Source organism: Perognathus longimembris, chromosome 19, assembly GCF_023159225.1.
Source record: "Perognathus longimembris pacificus isolate PPM17 chromosome 19, ASM2315922v1, whole genome shotgun sequence".
NCBI lineage: Eukaryota > Metazoa > Chordata > Mammalia > Rodentia > Heteromyidae > Perognathus > Perognathus longimembris.
In genome coordinates this window covers 32,336,026-32,361,334 of record NC_063179.1, presented here as the reverse complement: position 1 = coordinate 32,361,334, position 25,309 = coordinate 32,336,026, and the positions used below count along the sequence as shown (strand labels likewise).

At 41.2% G+C, this 25,309-nt stretch overlaps 1 non-coding gene across 1 annotated transcript; it reads left to right on the top strand.

Annotated features, from left to right (window-relative positions):
- Window positions 1-8,370: 8,370 nt before the first annotated feature.
- On the top strand, window positions 8,371-8,495 carry LOC125367881. Its single transcript, XR_007214182.1, has one exon. It is a non-coding gene; the product is annotated as a small nucleolar RNA SNORA40 (small nucleolar RNA).
- Window positions 8,496-25,309: the final 16,814 nt, after the last annotated feature.

The following is a 25,309-nucleotide window of genomic DNA, read 5'->3' as shown; positions in this document are numbered from 1 at the left end:
TGCCTTCTTTCTCCCTCTTGACCAGTAAATTCATAATCTACTTTGGAAGATAATCACTCAAGCATTTTTAAAAAATCTTCAACGAGCACTCTTTCAGATATTTGAGAGTCTGAGGTGGGACATGCATGCAGCTAGGGAAAATATAGCATTGATTTAAGATGTGATTGCTTTGTTAGAAATCTTTGGGGACAGGAAATGGTAGGTAAACAAAGTCAAACACCTCTGGGATTAGTTTAATATGTGCCTAATGACCCACACCATTATTACCTAATACTAGCTCTACTGGAATCTTCATCCCCAAATCCATCAGTTTTCAATGTGTCTACTTCCTTCTTTCTTCATCTAGGACTTTGTAGTCCACCAATTTAAAACAAAACAATTATTGTCAATCCCCAAACTTAGGTCTATTTTTTGCTTCATACATCTGATGAAATCTTGATATGCAAGCATCCAATTGGCTGCCCTCCTCACTGTTCATAAGAAATCAGCTCCTATCTGAGATCTTCACATTCATAGACCCATGTGGTGTCAGTTTTAACTGCTACCACATTGAGGGTAGACTCACATAATTGTGTGATCTATAGGAGATGTCTGACTATCCCCAACTTACCTTAGTCCTCAAATACACCCAAGCCTATCTCCGTCCTACATGCTCATCTTTTATATTCTTCACGATTTTTTTTTTTACTTCTGTGTCTCCCTATTCTCCATATAAAATTAGTTACCAAGTTTTCTTCCTAAGATCATTCAACTCTGTGCTTCTCTCTTCCTCTCACTGCTACTGCTCTGGTTCCATTTCCACTGTACCTGATATGGACTGTGCAATCAGCCCCCTCACTGGTTTGATTGCTCTCACCTGGGATTCTTCCATTCACTCTTCATTTGTACAAAGCACATGTCAGATGATATTTTCTACCAGCAACCAAAGTCCTCATTGAGTTGCCAGCATCTCCAGAATTTAGCAAAACTTAAAAGTAGTTTTACCTTTAGATTTCTTTCCAGACCAACCTCTGGCTCCCTTCCTCATACTTTCCTCCTAGCTACAGTGCTGACTTCTGTGTTCCTGGAGGGCATTTTGCTTTGCTGCTTTCTTATCATTGTTCATGTTGTTTTCTTTTCTTATATACATCATCTCTTCTTACCCAACTAAATCTCAAAGCATCTATATATACAGATACACATATATCTATATGCATAGATATATGAGAGATTATATAGAGCCATGCATATACATTGATTTATGTACGCCATCAGTGTGTTCAGCTAAATATCTAGTAATCATCTATGTCTTGATTTCTATGGTATGAATAGCCCACCTTGGAGAATTTCAAGTTACCAATACTGTGCTGTCAAGTTCCAAAATATGAGCGTAATATTATTATATATTTCCAATATTTATATATTAAACATCTGTTTTCATTATTTTGATTAAGGATTACATTTAGACAAAATTAAGCTATGACTTCCTGCTTTAATTTTGGGATCATATGTGTCATATGTGTCCTGTCTTCCTGTGAGGTGTCAATGAAATGTGACAGAAGGAAAAAGTAAAATGACTGAATATTTGTGGGAATTCTAGAAGGCCTTTTGATAAACTAACCAGGCACAGTGTTGCTCAACACCTAAATGGTTACAAAAACTAAGGTTGGCTGTTTCTTGTGTGATTTTCAGTTTTGTATACATATTTGAAGTTTCCTTTAAAAGAAATGTGAAAAAAATTGAGAATATATGCTATAGCCAATGAATCAAACTGAAAGCAAAGGTCTGCAATTACCAACTTTACTTTGTATACTTCTTATTCTGGAAGAATGATGATTTGATTTAGGCAGACATATTCAGACATGAACATGTTTTGATTTCATAAGCCTTGCAATTACCATCAGGAAACTGGATATAAATAAATGATACTTCTATGTATTCAAATATATTATTAAGCTAGGTACCCTTATTGAAACAATTAGCTTTGCAAATAGGAGACTAAACAAAAGTCCAGTGCAGAATGGCATCTTTTCCCCGCAGACATCCACAGATTTCTGGACTTCAGCTGGCATGCACTTATGCTTTGGAATGTTGACAAGTAACTCACTCGGAAGTTGTGGTGCTGAGACATCCCTGTTCCAAAAACCTCCCTTACCCTCACTGCTTCCATTTCGCCTCCATGTGTCTAGATAAGCTCAAATATGGGCTCCTGTGGTTTCCCGTCAAAGGCAGCTGTACAGACCACGTGCTGCAGTGGGGGGAAGGAGAGGCCTCAGACAAGGCCCCAAGGCCTAAACATTCCATGGCAATTGTTGACTTTACCACCGGGCCTAGAGTTACTTCTGATGGCTCCCCTCACAGATAGGTCTTTTTAAATTCCTAGAACTCCTTTCTTATCTCCTGATACTCTTCATTCTGTTCCCCCATGCTTTTCCTCTTTCTGTTTCATCTACTAAGTAGGCCCCTTCCCCATTTGCACTACAGATCTTATTATGATCTTTAGAAAACAAAGCTAATGCCATTTCCTCCCCTAAGCCAGCAGAGATTGCCCAGCCTGTAGCACTCTCTCCTTCCTGTGCTTCCTTAGAAGTTTGCTTGTTACCTTTAGGGGTGATATTCTGCCTTGGGTTATAGTTACTTGTGGTTCTCTCCTCCCACCCCCACCCCCCAAAGGCTGGCACTTTACCATTTGAGCCACAGCTCAACTTCCATAGGAATTTTTCCCCCCTTTTAGACTGTAAATGGCTCTAGAACAGAGACCATTCCTTTTTTTTTACATCTGTTTCTACCCCAGGGCTAGAGGAATTGTACACTCAGTGAATGCTTAACTAGATTGATGTGTTTATTGCACATCTACCATGTGCTGAGCACTGTGTTGCTCTTTGAATGGTGCAATGCATGTAATATTCACAATGTGAGTGAGATGGTCTCTTACATGCTTAGACCATTCTGGACTAAACACCTCTTATTTATACTTTCCACATTGCTAGAAAATAGCCCACACTACCTCTTTCAGATACTGACTGAAATGAGGCCTCATGTTTATGCCTAGGCTGACCTTAATTCATAATCTTCCCAGTATCTGCCTACTGAGCAGCTAAGATTACAGGCATAAATTACTGGAGCCTGACAACTATTTTGTTGTTTCTCAGTTTTTACTTCCTAGTTCTATTTTATTTCATTTGAATAATTACTTATTTATTGTTAAAGTGATGTACAGAGGGGTTACAGTTTCCTCTGTAAGAGCATTTCTTGTGCAATTTGTTACCTCCTCCCTCATTTTCCCCCCTCCACTTCCCCCTAGTTCTATTTTAATTTCAGAGTTTGGCTTTTTTGTTTGTTTGATTTTTGGTACTGGGGTTTAAACTCAGAGCCTTGCACTTGCTAGGCAGGTTGGCTACCACTGCAGCCACTAGCCCTTTTTGCTTGTGTTATTCTTTTAGTAGAAGCTCACATTTATGCCTAAATAAGCCTGGGCCACAATTCTTCTATTTAGGCTTCCTGTATAGCTGGGTTGATGGGTATGTACCACTACACCCACCATATTATTGGTTGAAATGGGGTATTGTAACCTTTCTTTCTTTTCTTTTTTCTTTTTTTTTTTTTGCCAGTTCTGGGTCTTGGACTGGGTCTTGGCCTAAGCACTGTCCCTGTTTTCTTTTCGCTGAAGGCTAACACTCTACCACTTGAGCCACAGTGCCACTCCGGCTTTTTATGTGGTGCTGAGGAATCAAACCCAGGGCTTCATGCATGCTAGACAAGCACTCTACCACTAACCCCAGCACTCCCTTTCTTTCTTTTTGTCTAAGCTGTCCTCATACATGATCCTCCTAATCTCTGACTCCCAAGTAGCTAGAATTATAGGCATGAGGCCTGGCCCTTTTAATATTTATTAATATTCATTAATATTTTTTATTTCTTGTTGCATTATCTACTTATCCTTCCTCAGTAAAATCTTGGTGAGAATTCCAATCACATACTTGAAAATTAACCATTCATTTCTCAACAGGGAACTCCCTCTCTCTAGAACCAGATCAAGGTGTCAATGTAAGAAGAAACTGAATAAAGCTACTTTTCTATTTGGGAAAACTATTATTTTTTGTAGAGCATGAGTGGAAAACCAGAACTGTCCACATATTTGTTTAATGTAACCCCTGCAAAAATGTTTCCCTGCATTCCTTTTTTTAATACTGTGATTTATTTTGTTATGCTTATATTTTGTACTACTTCTTATCTAATGCATTTTTAATATAATACTTATAATTTCAGTCACTAGATTACATTTACATTAGTTTCTTTAAAACACACATACACGCACAAACCCAAATTTCCATTGTCCAGTGTGCAGTGCTCAGTTGCTCTGACTGACCCCCAAACTGTGCTGTCTTGGACAAGCATTTTGATGTTGAATATAGTTTCTCGTTTATCTCTACTACAAGGTGAAGAAGATTGATAGAGCATCCTTGACAATGAGTTGACATGTTCTATTTTCCAAGTGCTTTCCACTCACTAGAAAGCAACAGTAAGTCAGTTTCTCCTCCCTGTGACTCCCAAGTCTTGTGGGCTTCAGAGCCTCACAGATGATCAAGAATATGAATTACTAGTGATGCTAACCACTCACTTTTGTATTGTACCTTACAACTCACATAGTACCATCTACCTCTCTCTTCCTATTAGGCCTTCACAGGAACTGGTGGACCAAGTGTTCTTATGGCCTCTAACATTTAAATATTAGATAAGTCATTACTAACTACTAACTTGGATAAGACAGTTCTAGAAAGTTATTGACTGATGCCAATTTTCAGCTTATGTTTTGTATAATATTAATGAAGAAGAGAGATCTATAAAACAGCTATTATTTCCTGAATATGTTTGAGAAAAACAGTATCTTGTTTCTTAGGTTAGAAGTGTAGCTCAGTGGTAGAGTTCTTCCTTAACACATTCAAAGCCTGGGAACCACCAAATAATGAAACAACACATTGAGAAAAATCTCATTTCTAATTAGAGGTATGGCTTAGTGGTGGAAGACTTGTTTAGCAAGCATGAGGCCTAAACTTCAAACCCCAATACTGCCAAAAACAAAATCTAAAACCAAGTAAGATGAAAAAAATCAAATGTCTTGGGTAGAAGTAGACATTGAAAATCACAATGCATGTCTATTTAGCTAATTAAACAGAAAGACTAAAAAGCTTAAATGTATTTCCTATTTTTCCAAGAACTTAAAAGACTTAATTCAGTAATGAAGTACTATAGTTCACTAGTGCAGTTGGCAAGCAACTTTAGGCTCATAGGAGTTCTGATCAATATAGTTATTTGGCAGATGAATCACACCTTGGATTTCTATAAAAATCATTTATAGCTTATCAATAAGTCTGTTATATTTATTACTTTCTTGTCTTATCTCTGTGTATCACCTTTATAGTAACAATAATTTTTTTTTGTCTTAGGGCAGGCTCTTTCAGAAGGTAAAATTTCTCCTCCATAACATAACGCACATTCACTGAGATAGTTATCTGAAGCCGTGGGAAAACTGGGAGAACAAATGAATGATAACCAATTGTCTGTATACACAATTCCACCGCCTCTGATGAAAACATATTTGTGAGGTCCTCAGAAGAGATCCCATCACTGTGATAATTGTCACGTGGCTGTTTATTTTCCTCTTGAGAAACCGAATGAGTAAAAAAAAAAAAAAAAAAAGATCACCACTAAACAAAAGCATATCAATAACAGGAAACGGTTGGTGAGAAATACCCTGATGTTCCTGTAAATTCACGTCACTGGATTCCCCAGGGACAAAGGAGCATGAACTGCATGGGTAAATAATTATGATTTAATACGGAGACCTTGCAATGTTGTTTACAGTGAAACAACAAAAAAGAATTGTTTCTGGAGGCACAAATAAGCAAATAATAGAAACACATATCAATATAATCAGGAAGTGGTGATGTTATGTCTAGGTCAGCTACCGAAAACAATTTGTAATCTATCAAAGTATCTACTTTGCCCTTGCGAGCAGTATGAGGAGGGTGATGAGAAGTGGGGGAGAAAATGAAATCTTCATCTTGGTTCCTGTAGCACACCACCTGTCTGCCTGCAAGGTTTTATTCTTGTGGATGATGAGCTTTCCTTTCCTATTTTCAAAGGATTTAATGGGAAAGCCATGTCATTCTTGGAAATGCATGCCTGTGGGTATATGCTCTTCCAGCTAAGAAAACAAATGAGTAGCTGTGCTTCAACATAGTTAGGTCTTTCTCAGTCTCTCATAATTCATGTTTTACTTGATAAAATCATATTTTCTATTTCCCCTCAAATCTACTTACCATAAAAAGCATTAAGGCCTTTGTCAGGTAGCCTTCAAAGAAACATCATATTTTTATTGGGATGGGAAGCTTGGAGAAATTAGGAAGTAGCAGAGGAGATCAATATGGATTTCTTACTTGAAGTCCTATTTTTTTTTTTTTTCTTGAGTAATAGGTTAAAAGTTTCAAGCCTTCCTTCTTAGGGTCTAAGCAGTTTGGTAAAATTCTCTTATCTATGCAGCTCAAGGTGATTTAATCTTGATTATCATTACTATCACTTCTATTGTTCTTAAACGATCTTGTGGCTGGGAATATGGCCTAGTGGCAAAGAGTGCTTGCCTCCTATACAAGAAGCCCTGGGTTTGATTCCCCAGCACCATATATATGAGTTCAAGGTCCAGAAAAAAAAATGTGGTAGGAAGAATAATAGACTAATAGACCTTCCAAATGTCTAGGCCCTAATCCCTGAACCTGTCACCCTCTTACCTTTTATGTTTATTTGTTTTGGTTTTGTTGCCAGTCCTAGGGCATGGCCTCAGGGCTTGAGCACTGTCCCTGTCTTCTTTTTGCTCAAGGCTAGCACTCTGCCACTTGAGCCACAGCACCACTTCTGGCTTTTTCTATATATGTGGTGCTGAGGAATCAAACCCAGGGCTTCATGTGTACAAGGTGAGCACTTTATCACTAGGCCATATTCCCAGCCCCGCTCTTACCTTTGGCAAATGTGTTCTGCCATTTATTGCAGTAATATTCTCCTTACTATGCACTATTATAGGCAATTTCACACAATAATAATTTTTAATGAGTTAAAAAGCCTGGGCTGGAAATATGGCCTAGTGGTAGGTAGAGTGCTTGCCTTGTATACATGAAGGCCTGGGTTCAATTCCTCAACACCACATATATAGAAAAGGCCAGAGGTGGCACCATGGCTCAAGAGGTACAGTGCTAGTTTTGAGCAAAAAAGAAGCCAGGGGCACTGCTCAGGCCCTGAGTTCAAGCTCCAGGACTGGCAAAAAAAAAAAAAGCCTTGGAGGAAAGTTATCATTAATATCAGATTTACATGGATGCATTCTAGGCTTAGAAAGGCTAGGAAAATTAAGTTAGAGACATACAAATAGAAAGTGGTCCTCTGAGGTCAGGTCCCTGTAATCCCATGGCCGTCTTCTCAGGAAATGGAATGAGCAGTGGGGTGTTATGCTGATGTAATTCTGAACAATCTATTTTCCATACTGGAACCACATTTCCCACCTAGTACTCTAGAGCATGTGAAATACCCAGCACTGTGCCCTAGCCTCTCTAGCTTGCACGTTCTGGAAATCTGTGAACCAGCAGTTTTACTACTTCCTCATGGCCAGACCTAGTTAGGCAGGCACTTTTCCTTCCTCCTCAGGATGGAGAGGGAAGCTCTTCTAGGGGCACAATCTCAGGTCATCTTCCTGCTATGGCAAGGTAAACTTCATGGGTCCTCTATGTGAGTGTGGAATTGCAGTCCCGAAAGAAAGCATCTTGGAGACAAGCCCTCAGGAAAGCTGCCTTAGGAGGCTTATAACTCAACTACATGCTGTGACAACAAAGCTGGGGTATTAGTTCAAGGACAGGTCACGCAACCAGAGCCCAAACAGAGCCAAACATGGTGCCTTTGCAAAATGAAATCAAGCTGCTTTGGGGCTGCTCCAAAGCAACAGGGAAGGGCACTAGATCCTCCTCCCTTCCTGCCCTCCCCCCCTAAAAATTAGCAAGTGGAACAACATACAATAAAGTGGGAAGGGTTTTGATTTTTGCATTTGGATTTAATTTGCATTTTTGGTAAAATCCCATTTTCATTTCACCAACAATAAAAACGATTCTTTTAGGTATAGAATGTACTTATAAGTCTGTAAGTAAACACATTAAGAAGTATACAGGGGCTGGGAATATGGACTTAGTGGTAGAGTGCTTGCCTAGCATGCATGAAGCCCTGGGTTCGATTCCCCAGCACCACACATATAGATGAAAGCCAGAAGTGGCGCTGTGGCTCAAGTGGTAGAGTGCTAGCTAGCCTTTTTATGAGGTAATGTCTGATCACTCCTAGCAAGGTACATCGAGAAGATTCTTACATTTGTATCTTTAATTTGTAACAAAGATTTACAGACATATCAAAAATAAATAAATCCCATTTTTCAATCCAGAAGTCATTGCTCAGTATGAGTTTTGAAACGTGTAGGAAGGAATATGTGATAATTATATTAAATACATTAAATAGTATTATATATGTATATATATGTATATATATACACACATATATATATAATGAAATGATTTCTACCTTGCTTTGATGGGTTTGATATCCATTCAAGAATAAAGTTGAGGGGCTGGGAATATGGCCTAGTGGCAAGAGTGTGTGCCTCGTATACGTGCCTCGTATACATGAAGCCCTGGGTTCAATTCCCCAGCACCACATATATAGATGAAAGCCAGAAGTGGCGCTATGGCTCAAGTGGTAGAGTGCTAGCTTTTTTTTTTTTTTTTTTTTTGGCCAGTCCTGGGCCTTGGACTCAGGGCCTGAGCACTGTCCCTGGCTTCTTCCCGCTCAAGGCTAGCACTCTGCCACTTGAGCCACAGCGCCGCTTCTGGCCGTTTTCTGTATATGTGGTGCTGGGGAATCGAACCTAGGGCCTCGTGTATCCGAGGCAGGCACTCTTGCCACTAGGCTATATCCCCAGCCCAGAGTGCTAGCTTTGAGCAAAAAGAAGCCAGGGACAGTGCTCAGGCCCTGAGTCCACGCCCCAGGACTGGCAACAAAAACAAAACAAATAAAAAAAGAATAAAGTTGATCATTTAAAAGCAAAAAAAAATGGACAAGTTTTAGTTTTTGTTGTTTTGTGCTGTTTGTTTAATATAGACAAAATACCTAAGTTTTCCTCAAGAGATAACTGGGACACAATTCATATTTCTGGGTAGACCCTTGTGGCAGAGACTACAGGTGCTCATGAATGCCATCTCTCCCCACACCCCCTTGGGCTCTGAGGCATTTTTAGATCTGACTCCAGAGATGCACATGTTAGGTCTGGTCACTTGCCCTAATACACCAAGGTAAAGATAGAAGAAGTGGTAAAGAGCACAAGGTTTGTTATGTAGCATGGACAACGGAAGAGGAAAAGCAAGAATTTCAGCTCATCTTTGCAGTATGGACTTGAGCTTCAGTTTTAAATGGAGGGAAAATTGGAGCAGGGGAAAGAGGTATGCATAATTAAACAGCCCTGGTCCAAGTGTAGCCTGGTTGATGTCTATGTCTGTTTGGGTTTTGCAAAGGGTTCCTGAGAAGTTGTTATTGCTGTGTTTGAGCGACCTTGTTCCCATGAAATGACTGCTCCTGCTGCAGAGTATACTCCAATCATTCTTGAAAGAATCCATCCCAGCCATTCCAGGGGGGCATGCGGAGATAGTCATGGGCAGAAAAAGAAGATTTATAAGAAGGTTTACTAGTGGGGCCATATCTCCTATGGGAGAGGGAGGAGTTCCAGTCTGGGTGGAGCTGGGGGCTAGTGGGAGGGTCTGAGGACCCAAAGTGGGGGAAATAATAACATTCCCCCATTTGTTGTTTATTAATAATAACTAGGGAGGGGTGCCAGGCCAGGAGTATGGGCAGAGGGAGTTTCTTCTGGAGCTACTTCCTTCTGTAAAGGGGAGAAGTCAGGAGTCCCTGATTTGTCATTTGACCGCCGGGTAGCCTCCAAGAAGTATTTGCTTGACAATTTGGTTGGTAAAGGTCCTCATCTTTTTCATAAGAATAGTTATCTAAAATGCAAGGCACAATTAGTAAAAGGCAAAAATTATTGTTGCTAGGGGGCCCAAGAAATGAATAAGCCAGGGCGGGATTGATTCCCAGAAATGGCTGTCAAAGACCTGATATTGCCTTCTTATCTTGGATTGGAGACATAACATGGTACCTGACCCTCTGTATCCTGGAGTGGGGAGTAAGACTTGTCCAGCTTTATCTTAAGATCACAGGAACCTGAGGAGGAGGTAGGAGAAATATTTACAGGAACCAGAACCAACAGGCATCATGGTCTCTTCTGGCTACCTCCCGCTGGCTTGGGTGCATCAAGGAATCACTGGAGCTGGGGTCTTCAGGATTCAGGTCTGCGCTGGGCAAGGCAGTGTAAGTGAAGCCCCAGTTGCCTGTAGTAACAGGATGGCCTTGAACAGGATGTTCCCAGGTGGTGTCCCAGGTGAGAGCTGTTACCCTGTTAAAAAGAAATTTTGGAAAAGGTGAGGCAAAAGGCTGAAAAGTTTACAGGACCAGTTAACATGAACTACATGGGAGAACACACCCTGGCCACCAGCCAGAAAAGTTCCATTTGGAGCATAAGCCCAATTGTGGCCCATTACAAGGAAGGAGGAATAACTGGACTAGGGGCAGGAAGGGAATGTTTAGGGTTTTTTTGGCTGGCAACTAGGTAGTAGACTGGTTGGGAGTAACCAGTCAGAGGCATATATATATATATATATATATATATGTATATATATATATATATATACACACACACACACACATACACAGATATATATATATACATATATACACGCACACAAATATATACATATATACATACATATATATGCATACAAATACATACACACACATATAGCAAGTAACAAAGGCAAGAATGTAAGTCCATGCGGCTAGCATCTGTCCACCTGTATCCTATAAAGCAGTATATTAATCCTGGGTCAGGAAAGCTGAGGTTAATAGTCACATTTGTATGAAGCAATCTCAATTTCTTAATCTTGAGAGTTTATGAGAACACAGGAGAGAAAATGGGAAGGTAAAATCTTAATTTATGCCAAAGAGTTGTTAAGGCTACATGCACACTTAACTTTTAACACACTGAGTATAAAATAACATGCTGATTTTATACCATTGTGCTTTTACTACATGCTGCATATTTGAACCTTATGGAAACACACTGAATATAAAATAACATACTGGTGAACTTTTACCACATGTTGCATATTTGAACCTTATGGAAATTTTTATAGGCACCTTTATCTCCATCGAACACCGGGATGGAAACTTATTGTTATGCCTTTAAATCTTACCAACAACCACACGCGTGCGCGCGCACACACACACACACACAAAAATACCTGAGCGCTCTTTAAAATTGCTTTGATTGGCCATTTAAATTTTCTGGAATTCCAGCGGCAAATGATATTAATTTGCCCATAATAGAACCACGTGGTTGAATAAAAAAACAAAAGGGAAACCTGTTAATTACACACTCCCAACATGACAATTTTTAAATCACAGTGGACAAGCAAACCCTTTTATCCATCTAGAAAAACTCCAGTTGATTTTATATCTTTGAACTGGTAAACATGGAAGTTTAATCAAATTACCTATTGCTGTATCAAAACTCTTTGTTTTCCTTTCAATATTCCATTTTAGTTCATAACTTCAGACTTTCCTGGCTCCAACCCCGTCTGCAGCTGTGAGTCTGACACAGAGAGAACGTGCAGGCAAGCACAGCGGGGTGCTTGCCTCTCTCACCTGCAGCGCAATCGGCCAGCCCTGGCGAGCCTGGGCACGCCCCTCACCTGGGGGGAATGGGTGGGGCCCCGCCTCCAATATGGCGCGCCCCATTGTGCTCCACGTGTGTGTTAAGTCAGAGAAATCAGGATTCAACCAACTCACCCGAATTTCTGAGCTTAACGACCATCGGCGGGCATAAAGCAGTTTGCCGGGCTGCAGCCGCCGCTGCCGCCCGCGCACCCCAGCGGGACACCGTCCCATGGTCTAAACTGCACACCACGCCTTTTTTTTTTTTTTTTTTTTAAGTCCATCCGCGGGCTGGGGCCGCACTGGCTCCAGCCCAGCCATTGTAAATACAAGTCTGGCCAAAGCAGCAGCCATCCCTAACGCTCTGCCGCCGCCATGCCACAGCTTCCCACATGGTGGAACCGCGCTTCCGCCACGCCGTGCTCGGCCCGCCACACTTGGCTGCCTAAATGATACCGCAAAAGACGCCTGGTGCCGCCCGGGGCCACACGAGCCCCAGCCCACGCACCTCGCAAACCCGGGGTGGCGCGGAGCCCAGTGTACTCATGCTCAGCCCGCGCAAGCCAAACCGCTCCGGCGCTCGGCCACCCACTGCTTCTCAAGCGCCACTGAGGGTGCCTGCCGTCTGGCCCGGGGCGCACAGAGCAGAACTAACCGACCCCAGCCCGGGGTCGCATTCCTCTTGCTCCGGCCCCACTGCTCCACTGACATGTTTCCGCGGGAAGCGCGCCCCGCTCCCTCCGCCGCCTGGCGCCAAATCGCCACGGCGGGGCAACTCTCTGGCGCCGCGTCCCGCGAGCCTGTGTCTCCATGCTTCTGCCCCGTCTGGATGGGCAGGACCCTCCTCTAAAACCCTACTTAGCAATCTGTGGGGATACTGTACCCCGAACTTCTCGGCCGTACAATTCGGCCCCACGTTGGGCGCCATTTATGTTGGGGTTCTGGACACCCCCTTTCTCCCCCCACGGGGAGAATGGTAACCACAAACTCTATGAAAGAGCACCCAGCCTGGCCCTCCGCCAGCGGAAGGCCAAAGGCGTGCTCACATGGGCAAACGCTAAGTAGAGGACGGGTTGCTGAAGCTTCCCCTCCCCCCAGTCCTCCCACATGTTACCGAGGGCGGAGGCGAAAAGGAAGGCATCAGGGACACGCTGCGGTGGTGAAAAGCGTCTCAAAGACTTTAATATGGAAGGGCACTTATATAGAAGTAATGGCGGGAAAGAAAGGGGGCTGGCCAAAGGGTCAGTCATAGGCTAGGGGTCACGCTCATCAAGTGACATCACGAAACTTCCCTTTGTGGGCGGGACAACCCCATCATGGTGGCGAGGTCAGAAGGTGGGAGGGACTTCTATTGTCCCAAGGCTGGTGGAAGGGCAGTCTTTCCCAGGCCATAATAATCCCCAACACCTGTCCAGTTGGAAGGTAAATAGGTATGAACATTAGGTGTGCAAGCAACTATTCCTCTTGATCTCCTGGCTCTGATTAATTTTGAAAGGGCAAGTTTCAAGTGAGTCAATTTAGGATGTGACTTCATCTCCTCTTACTCCTTTCATGATTTCTCGTTGTCAGGACTGACTTCATCATGAAGGTCTAGGTACTCGTTGCTTGGATAGTTTGTCCCAGTTGGCATTCATGGGGTTTGAACTCAAGGCCTGGGCACTGTTCCTAAGCACTTCTGCCTGAGGCTAGCACTCTACCACTTGTGCCACAGTGCCACTTCCAGCATTTGGCTGATTATTATGATTCTCTTGAGCCATGCTTCTAGTCTGGCTCCTTGCTGTTTAGTTGGGAGATGGAGTTTTAGAGGGATTTTTCTGCCCAGGCTGGCTTTGAACTGAAATCAAAGGAGTCTTGGCCACAAAAGCCCTTTTTTTATTTCCAATTAAAGCTACAAGGAGACCAATAGGAGTTGAATCTACCTGTAACTTGTTGAGAATTGACCAACAAATACTTGCCAGAGTTCTGAAATGACAAGAATAGCAGTTTTCAGGCAGCAACTGATTAGCACTTGAGAGTTCTTTGAGCTATTTTCTGTGATTTGAATTAACTCTCAGAAAACCTTTGAATTCAAACATTTTCTTGATGCAAGAATTACAAGCACCAGCACTGTGCCAAGAATCCAAACTTGGCATCTTTTTGCTATTTACCAAAATGCATCTAACTGCAAAATAGCATAAAACCCAAATCATATAATTTCTTTGCCCATATACCCCTTGCTGTCTAACTTGTGGGGATTAACATTACCAGCAGGTGGAAAAGAGTACAAATGAATAACAGTCAAGAGAGCAAAGGGTCAGGACGATGTAAAAGTCTCAGCTTAAGTGGATCCAAAGTGGCTTATGTCTTCTGTCCCAAATCAGCAGGCTTAGTCATGTGTGGTGGAGGCAGGCAGGAGAGATGGGTTGGATCTGGGTGAGGCTGCAGTAGCATCTCTCAGTGTCCCTTGGATGGATTGTCACACCTCCTTCTGGGCTGTCTGCAAATTTCTACACAGACTAGTTCTACACAGACAAGACATTTGAAATCTCCCAGTATTCCCTGGCTGCTTACTCTGAGTGCACTGGTTTTTGCAGGCTGTTGCCCTACTGGTTTAAGCAGGGTGACAACTTTAAGATTTTAGGAGGCTTGGGCCTGTAATCATCTCTTGCAGGTGCAGTCTAAAATTCACAGTTGGTCCTCAGGTTCAAACCTTTTCCCACTTACAAAATCCACACAAACCAAAGGCCAACCAAGTCTGTTCTCTGCAGTGGCCATGACAGTTTCTGAGACATGGAAAGGGAAGACATCAATTCTACCCCAGTGCAAACCTGTGGCCACCAAACCCAACTCTGATGCTTTTGCTGTTGGAGTAAGAGTCACAGACATGTGTCTTAATTTACTGCACACTTGAAGTCTTGGCTGAAACTCTGCCATGATTGGCCTGCTACACACCCAACTCTAATCTTGGAAGTATAGAGTCCTGAGTCTTTAAGAACTAAGTGACTTGAGGCAGAGCCAGGGCAGGAGCGCTATAGGCCTGTCAAAATCTTCACAAGAGGGCTGGGGATATAGCCTAGTGGCAAGAGTGCCTGCCTCGGATACACGAGGCCCTAGGTTCGGTTCCCCAGCACCACATATACAGAAAACGGCCAGAAGCGGCGCTGTGGCTCAAGTGGCAGAGTGCTAGCCTTGAGCGGGAAGAAGCCAGGGACAGTGCTCAGGCCCTGAGTCCAAGGCCCACGACTGGTCAAAAAAAAAAAAAAAAATCTTCACAAGAACACCTCCAGTGTTTCCTAGATATGGCTAGGCTGAACAGGCACAGGGAGACACCCATGCTGAGGAGGATGTGAAATGCATTTCATTTATTCCCTGAGCATTCTTCATGCAAGAGAGATAGAATGAGGAATCACCAGTAGTGAAACCAGGCAGTTTGAGAGCAGACCATGGAAGCAGCTTCTTGTAGCCACGGACCGCCACAGTCCATGCAACTAGCACACATGTCAACTTGCATCCTGACTCACTACTTACTGCATCCTATAAAGCAAAATGTGTATTCTGGGTCAGGAAAATCAAGGTCAATGCCCACATTTGCACACTTGTTCCAGTATGGCTCTGGTCCCCTGATCTTAAAGGGAGTTTTGGGGAGCACAGGCCTATTTTACCAAGGAATTACGAGGATCTGATGTACATTTGACCTTTAGCATAGATGCTGATTTTGTATCAGTGTACTTATACTATCTGCTGCATATTCGAACCTTTTGGGATTTTTACTTTTCATAGGAAACCATTTTTGTTTCTTCAATTCTTTTCCCAAAATCTTTTCACTTACTGGTTTTATACCTTTGGATCAACTCTTAGACATTTTCTTATACCCAAGTCTGATCAGCTTTGGTTTAAAACTGCCCCCCTCCTTTGTTTTTTGGCTTAGAGTCAGTTGACCTCAGAATATTGTCTCCAGGCAGTTTAATGTGACTCTACCCACAGGCTGCTGGGGACAGCTTCTTTGCTGGAAGTTTTAAAACTCAGCTTTTCGCTTTGGCCTGGGAATGCTTGGTAGTTAACACAAGACTTAAATTACAATAGTCTTCAAAAAGCAAGCAATTTAGAAACCATGATGACAGTTTTTACGTATTTTACACCCAGACAGACAGACACAGACAGGCCCTAGTTTACAAGCTTTAGGGCATGCTTAGATTTTTTTTTTCATCAGCCGTGTGAGTTTTCTGGAATTCCAGTGACATGATGTAAATGCAGATAATTGACCATCTACTGAAACTAGCTCTTAACAACTATGATTGGTATTGTATAGTGTAACCTGGCTTGAGATGTACCTACCAGACTTGTTTGCCTAGCATTGCCCACACCTGTAAACCCTCTGGGAAAGTTTCATCCTATTTTATCACCTGATGGTGAGATAGGTCCCATTATGGTCAAGATGCCCTGACTTGCTTGTAACTGGTTTCTGGACATTTCTTGAAAGTAATGAAATTGGTTCCTGGACACTTCTCAAAATTAATGAGCCACTACAATTAGGCAAAAAGAAAAATTCTTGTGGCCTTTGGGCTTAAAAGCAGTCTTCTGAGATGGCTCGGGCTGCATCTTGAGATCCCAAACTCAAGTGCAGTCCTGGCGTGCCAGTACTTTCTCACTCAATAAAATTCTTTTCATCCTCAATTGTCATCTGATCATCAATTTCTGGGCCCCATAACACCAGCAGCAAAATGACATTATTTCACCCATATTTTAGAACCACGTGGTCAGTTAGGAAACAAAAACATTTCCATCAAACAAAATTTCTCAGATTATACATTGAGGAAATGTAAAAGCCACATTTTGAGAAACCAATTCAGCTCCAATGGGGAGCTGAAATGGGATGCTATGATGACCAGAGAAAGTCCAGGAGATGAGAGATGGGACATGAACAGAACACAGAGACGTGTACCATGGCGTAATGGCTGCAGAGCTGATCAAAGCCTTAACAGGGTCACAGCCAGACACCTTGACCTTTGAATAATTGAATCACAAGGCCATGCAAAATGGCAGCTGAGCTCCTTGGCAGTGGCTACAGAGTTCAGGGCGGCAGAATTACAGGGAGCTTGAGTTTCCACATTCCCACCCCTGCCTCTAGGAATTTGGCAGACCCATTACCTGGGGAGGAGGAGGAGAAGTGTGGGACTCTATCTCCAAGAGTTTTGGAAATTTACCTTGATGCCAGCCAAGAAGGTATTTGTTAAGAACAATTCTATTGTCCACTACGTGGTCAATGAAAGATTTAGCTAACAACAAGCAGAATTTAACAGAATCTCCAAGCTTAACAAACATTGTTAACAAAAACAGAAAACCTTTTTTTGTGTGTCTTCCTAGGCAGGTGTTAAACAAACATTGATACCTTTGGAAAATTGTACCTACCCATCCTATATCATAGGTAGGTATGCAGAGTTTAGAGAGACAGAGAGAGAGAGAGAATTCCATCTGCCCAAGTGCTCACAGACATGAAATATCCTATAAAATATCAGGGGTCCACTGTCCCTGAAGGGGCCACGTGGAGTTCCAAATTTGTAGCCAAATTTGATTGCAAGACTGAGATCAAACTTGAGCAGCTTTCCTGAAGAATTAGACTGTCCCCCACTTTTGATGAGTGACCAGCAGAGCTGAACTAGAGCTACCTACCAGCATCCCAGTGGGGCTCTGTTCAGCTACCATGGAGGGAAAAAAATAGCAAATGGAGTCCTCACTTGCAATTGCTGATTCCCTTGACCTACAGCCCACTGGCTTATGGTCCTCTGGAGTGGGGCTTGAAACTTGGTGCCAAGATTTCTCTCTGTGCAGCCCAGTGGCCTTACCAAAAATTGGATCCAAGCCTCTGGCTAACTGCAATGGTCACACACCCTGGTTGGAGGTTCAAATTGCCCATTGCTGTGGTGGATGGAAGTAGAGTAGGTTATGATTGGATGTGCCAGGTTGAATCAAAGAAAGTGAGAAATCTGAATCCAATGTGCCAAGGATCTCTCTGGAAGGGCAAGAGACACACAGAGCAAAGGATGAATGAACATCATTCATCGATCACATGACACATGTCCAGTGACTGACATGAAGAATCAAATAGGTCAAAAAAGCAGAGTAACCAATGCCATTTCTTTGTATAACATTTGGTCCTGCCTGCTAAATTTGACCTGGGTTGAGTTTAGCAGACATATTGAGACTCTGGTTGTTTTAATATTCACTTCCTGAGAACATTGTTCACAATTTCATGGCTCACTGCCCTCTCTTGTTAAAACAATTCAGGCTTTTCATCATCTATTTTTAGAAATCATTTTATGTTAAAATATAATTATTTGCCTACTAGATTTCTAAGAACTTGGAGTGAGAGGATAGAATTCACCTTTATTCTCTTATTTCCTATGGGTCATTGACTTTGCAAACACATCATTTTTTTCATCACTCTCTGACTATCAGTGTCATCAGTTAAATGTAAGAGGTAAGGAAAATAGTAGCAAAGTTAACAAATTGAATGAAGTCATTATAAAGTAAATGGCAATACTAAGATTTGTACACAGACATTGTTTCTATCTAAACTATGTTACAGTAGGTAAGTGGCTACCTCAATTTATGAGTGGGGTATTTTGGTTCATAAAGTTCTTTTCAATACTATTTGCTTTAAAAGTGATTATTTAAAAATGTTCCCAGCATCATTGTGGGCAAATTTATCTTCTCATAGCTTAGAAAAACAGAGACGGAGAGAAGCCAAATGGATTTTGTCTAATTGTCTAATAATTTAGTGGTAGAGGTGGATTATAACCTATTACATATGTTACATAATCCATTGCTGTGTTCTTTCTGGACCTGGAATTGTATCTTGTTAAAGTATGGTAAAATTTGTAAGGAAATGGAAAGACTTGAAAGATATTATATTAAGTGCAGTAAGCTAGAGCCAAAGAAACATAGGTTACATGGTTTTCCTCATTTGTGGTAACTTGAATGTGCCTATAAATCTACAGGTAAACACACTGAATGATTTAGTACACACACACAGAGACACAGGGATGTGATACATTTTATAGGATGCCAGACATTTACACACTGAGGTCAAAGGAGACTATGCATAGGAGTTGTTGCCAAAGGCTCAATAGCTATGTGCATATGATCATATGAAATACTATTTTATGAAATGAACTCTAAGAAAAGGAAACAAGAGACATTTTTTAGTTGCCATTATTGTTGCTTTCATTTTCTTTTCCTTTTGTCTTGTTTGTTTGTATTTGGGAGGGTTAGAAGGGGCACAGAAAAGGTAGAATAAGGATGAACAAATATAACTGTGGTACTCACTAGACACTATGTGGAAAATGACCTGCACATCTCGTGGGTGGGATGGGAGGGAAAAACTGGGAGAGGGTGAGGGAAGGGGTAACATGATCCAAAAAGAATTGTACTCATTACCTGATTTATGTAACTGTAACCCTTTTGTATATGAACTCTATAATAAAAATAAAATTTTAAAACATGGTATTTAATAAGTAAATATAACATGATAGATGGACAGGTTATAAAGAATACAGAAGTTAAAAAGATGGTAAAATATATTGAAGAAAATTGATGAAAAGACAATTATGTAAGGGACACTCTGGAATATTATAGAAATGCATTTTATATATGTATGAAAATGCAATGAAACCCATTAAAACTCCTAAAAAGAGAGGGAGGAAAAAGAACATTCAGAGTAACATAGAAGAGGCAGATTTGATCAAAGTACTTGGTATGCATGTATGTAAATACCACAGTGAAACCCCTTTGTATACTTATTTTATGCTAATAAACATTTAATAAGGAAATATATGCAAATAACACACTTGCCAATACTTTGGCCATTTCTGTATTACTACTCATTTTAGTCTGGGTCTGATGTATGTTAAATACATTTGGTGTTTGTCTGAACAATAAATGTGATGTCTTTCTCTAAGAGCAAGGAAACCATCACATGGCTTAGGTTTTGTAAAAGTTTTTGCATTTAAATTCAATTACAAGGCTCCTTGGCATAAATAACTGAACTATTTTGGTTCATAGCTAGCCATCAGTCAATGGTTGTACCTAATGGGGTCAGTTTTGGCTTTCTATAGCCTTTGTCAAATTCAGCATTGGCATTCCAATTGATCCCCATTGAGAAAAAGTAGTTTATATTTTTTCTCTTATGAATAAATCGCTTCTTGAGGCATAGGATCTTAGTTTAAATTTGTTCCATTGTGGTTATCAATGTAAGTATGTCAGAACATGTTGTCATTTTCAGACAATTCAAACATTGGTTGTAGGTAGTGTGTCTCAGGGTTATTTATGGAGGGTATGTGTTTTAAAATATTTGCTTTATTGGTCTATAATTACATCCTTAATCATCTCTACTTTACACTAAAAGGCACTCCCCTCCCCTGCCGTGCAAGGGCATCTTTGCACACTCAAGTGTAATCTAAAAAGGGAAACCTAATAGCATGATAACCTGTTGATATAATAGGCAACATCTTTTCTTATTTCCTTCAAAGTTCAAAGACAAATACTTTGATGGTTGGTTTTTTTTTTAATTTGGGAAGTGATTTCAGGAAGGTGGGAGGACAGAGAGGAGGAAAACAGTAAAGGGGTGAGGGGAGCCAGCAAAAGCTGTGTTAAAGAGAATTACTGCTATTGTCAATTGAGCCTCTCTCCTGCTGAAGATCCTCCAAAGAAATAAAAGAAAATGCACACTTCAGCAAAATTCCTTTGAAAATCTTGTATGTATCCCCTGGCATTCACTCCTTAGTGCTTGAATGTTTCTCTAGGAGGAGAGGGTTGCAAAGTCTACACCATGCACAGAACGACATATGCCTGGACTGAGCAAATTCCCCTGGTACATGAGAAAGTCCTCAGGCAGAAGAGAGAAGGATGGAGTCCTTGATGTATCCATGGTACATGGGACTGTCCATTGCAGCTCCAGTGAGCTTCAGGTGAGTTGAGAGAATACAGATTGGAGAATGAGCAGTGTCTGTGTCTGATGGTTCACTCTGTGATTTTTGAGCCAAAGTAGGAAAAGAACAGGGGAGAGTTTGGGTAGAAGTTGATTAGGAGAGGTAACACTGGATGAAGAAGAAAACAAGCATAAGTTGGGATGATTTTCCTGGCAGAGTGGATGGAAGGGCTCAGGGTTGAACCTGAGGACCTTGGATGATAGAAGGCCACTGCAGAGAACAAGCCTCGCATGGGCTGCACCCTGCCCTGACCTTTTTGCTCTTTCTGAGTTTCCATCAAGACAATGATGAGACAGAGAGACTGGAAGACAACTCGGGCCTTTATGGAGATTCCGTCTCAGTCTTACCTCTTACTTGCTCACTTTTGGTCAGTACTGACTCAGTCGTCACTCATCATTAGTGTGCTTGATTTTCTTTTTCCTATTTTGGGCCATCTGTGTGGGTGGGGTCCACCTGGCCACATACGAGTAGACAAAGGGCAAAGCACCAAAACTGGTTAACATACTTCACACCCTGCTTGTGTTTTCTCAACCAGCTCTCAAACTTTCAGGATGATATGAACCCTATGAATGGTTTGTTTCCTAGCAAGGATGTAGCGAATGCAATTTTTGTACTATCCCATCTACTTTTCATGGTATCTCACCCATTCCTTCCAATTGATCTCTTACATAAAATAGGTCTACTGACTCCAGAATTATCCCGGAGATTCCCGCACCCCCATTCAAATCTGTTCTCTACTCCATCACTAGATTAATCATTTTAAATAGAGTTCTTATCCTTCCATTTATCTCTCAAAACTATTCACTTGTTTCCAGAGAAAACCAACTAACTCACAAATTTCCAACCTAGAAATCAAGTCTGCTTATAATATTGCCCAGTTTCGTATTCTAAAACATTTGTCATATTGTACACACTCTCAAATCCCCTATAGTCACAATCAGCCTGTAGGTTATTCATTCCCAATTTACACATCTTGCTCAGCTAGTAGATTACTTTTCTTATGTTATTAATTGATCACATTGAATTGTTCAGACATTTCACACACACATTAGGATTTCCAACTTCTTTGGAAACATGGAGAGTTCTGGTTACCCAGGGTCCATCTATCTAGAGTTAGCTGGGTCTAAGTGTTGGCTCAGATTTAAAAATATATATCTTGATCAGTATCAGCCCTCCCACCATTCTCCATCTCTCACAAAGCTCCCCCTTTCAGATTGTCATAAGAACCCACTCTGTCTAGTCACCTATCTACTCACAGAAGTTACAGAACTAGTAAGTCTTTACAGGCACATGGGGCCCAGCTCTAGAATTACTGCACTACTGTATAGTAAGTCATTGCTTTGCAACATTGCTCCAATTTCCAGAGTAATTTCTATCAGAACTGGCCCATATATCCTGGGTACACACAATTCCATTCACTGTCGATGTCATCTGTGACTCTGCTGAGGAATTCTCTAACTAACAGCGTAGGTTGTTCTACATAAATTGCAGGCCAAAAAACCAGAGTGTTGATACCTCTCCCGAGTAGTCATGATCAATGAATAGGAGGTGAATAAGTAAGTACTCCAACTTCTACCTTCTGGATTAATGATGTTATTTGTTTCAAGATCTACTTCTGGGGGGAAACTACTAAGATATTTTTCTTCTGATAAGCCACTTACCCCATTCCATATTGTGTGCTCTTATCCTTTGACATCCACTTTATTCTTCAGGACCTCCTGTTCCTCTGAGCTGGACTCAAATATTTCCTCAGGCATGAAATTTTTCCTGAACCTTCTTGTTCCTGTGTTTACTTAAGCTTGGAAGGCTGTTGATCCTGCTTGGTAATGATACAGATGCAGCTCAGAAGTGAGGGAGATGAATCTTTGACAAATAGGACAAGAGAGCCAGTGGACCACTTGCCTGCCTTTTCTTCCCTGGATTAACTGTTCTAAGATGCTACAAGGTTTCTCAGAGGCTGAATCTGTGGCATGGTTCATTAGTCATACTTGATAATCCATATCTTGTCTTTGTTCTCTTCTTCCCTTCTCCTTCTATTCTCCTTGTCCTTTCTACTGCTCCCTAGAATTACACATCTTAATAGTGTAGTAATGCAAAAGCCTTTGCTTTAGACTTATTTTTGAATCCTCCAGCTAAGATGTCCACAATCTCATTGATAAATGAAAAGTGTTCTTTGATGGAATGGTACTTTACTAATTTTATACCTAACACTGTGCTTAGTACTACACCCTTTAATATTTAAGAATATTTGGAGAGTTCTCTCACTAAAACTACATGTTTGCTGAGGTAGGAAAATGTTATGTACAATGAAGTGGTGCTATTATACTTGGGAAAATATGCACTCCATAATGAACATATAATCTAATAATCACAACTGAAAGTCCATGTATTGTCTATATTTTTTCCTGTATTAAGGAATACTTTAGGATTGAGGAAAGAGAAGGAGAAAAAATTGAGAAGGGGCAGATTGCTATTGAAGAGAGAAAGGAAAAGAAGAGTAGGCATGGTGGAAATCCTGTAATCTCAGCTAACAGGTAGGCAGAGGCAGGAAGATAATGAGTTTGAGGCTAGCTCAGTCAAAGATAGCAGTGAGTCCTTAACTCAAAAATAAAATAAAAAGGGCTAATAGGGGGCTGGGAATATGGCCTAGTGGTAGAATGCTTGCCTGTCTCATGTGCACAAAGCCCTGGGTTCAATTCCTCAGCATCATATATATAGAAAAAAAAACAGAAGTGGTGCTGCGGTTCAAGTGGTAGAGTGCTAGCCTTGAACAAAAAGAAGCCAGGGACAGTGCTCAGGCCCTGAGTTCAAGCCTCAGGACTGGCAAAAGAAAAGGAGGGGTGGCTAATAGGCATAGATCAACTGATGAAATACTTACCTAATATGCAGGAGGAGGTCCTGGGTTCAAGTCCCAGTACTACAAAAAAAGCAAAAAGAAAAAATAAGAAGAAAAGGCTTATTAGAATGTTGGATCCCAAGTCACTTATTTGTTTTCAGTAGATATTTCTTGTGAATACACACACACTACACACACACACACACACACACACACACACACACACACATATATATATATATATATCTCTTCAATGTGCTCCTTACTTCCAAATTCAGGACACCATCTCCTGACCATGAATAACCACAGTAGTGGAGGCAAGCAGAAGGGTAAATATGCTTAAATTAAAAGCCCAGATAGGTGATTCTGATGCTGGAGGAAAAAAAAAGACAACAAAATGACTTTTATTTCAATGAACTACAACCAACCCCATTTCTACTTTCTAAGATAATAAGATAGATGTCATATATAAACAGTTAAATGTTTATCTGCAAGGACAAAGACCTAAGTTCAAACACCAATACTACCAAATGGGGATGGGACCAATTAAATGTGATCCAAAGCCTAGGAAAACTGCTTAAGAAGCCCAGAGGAAAATGTAGCTGATGAATGTCTCTTATGGCTGCTTCTGCAGCCGCCATGAAGAACGCATCCTGCAACCGTGGATGTGGGAAGAGTTGTGTGAAGAAGGAAGCCAGCGCTCTGCTTCCTTTGTGTTCGAGCACTAGAGCATAGCTCAGATAATACTAATAAAAGGATCTTATTCTGTCTCGGATACATTATTATTATCAAAGTATTTCCTGGGGAAAAATACAAGGTAGAATCAACACTCACTGACTTTTCCAAATACCAAACAATTCTGGGATAATTTCTTTTCCTTTCTCCTCTATTTTTACATGGAATGGACCAAGAGTTTTTGTTTTGATTTTTTTTTTCCAGTATTCAGTGCTGATTCATTTCTTTGCAATTCATGCTATTTATTCCTTGTCATTCTCTTTGGCTTCAGCTTATCTACCTTCTCCTCTGACTTCCTGAAGTTTATGTTTTCCATCCCAGGTGACTGACTCAATGTAGAACGGCACAGTTACCTCAGAAGTGGCTTGTTTCAAGGGCTCAACCTTGAAATATTGGCTCTATCAGTGAAACTTCAGACTCCTACGAAAATGTGACTCACTCTGATGAATTGTCCAGTCAGAACTCAGGGTCCGTTCAGAGGAAGTGGGCTGCCCGGTGAACTTGGCGCGGGGAGTGTGTCCAGGCCCAATCCACCACGTCGAAGGTTTCGTTTAAGATCACGCAGACGTCGGACCCGCGGCTGCCTTACAAAGTACTGTGTTCCTGAAAGTACACCTTTCACAGCAGTGTTAAAGTTTGCAGCAGAAGAATTTAAAGTTCCTGCAGCCACAAGTGCCGATTATTACCAATGATGAAATAGGAATAAATCCTGCACAGACAGCTGGAAATGTTTTTCTAAAACATGGTTCAGAACTTCGAATTATTACTAGGGATCGTGTCAGAAGTTGTTAATATCTGCTACTTGGAACATACATTTGCCTTTCAGAATAAATACTAGTATATTTCGTTGTTGTGAAATTGAAATCAAGCATTGGGCGTACTCTGAAAACACCCACGAATCAAAAAGCAATGTGAAAGCAACGCAGTTTCTTCTTGTTGCCCATGCTCT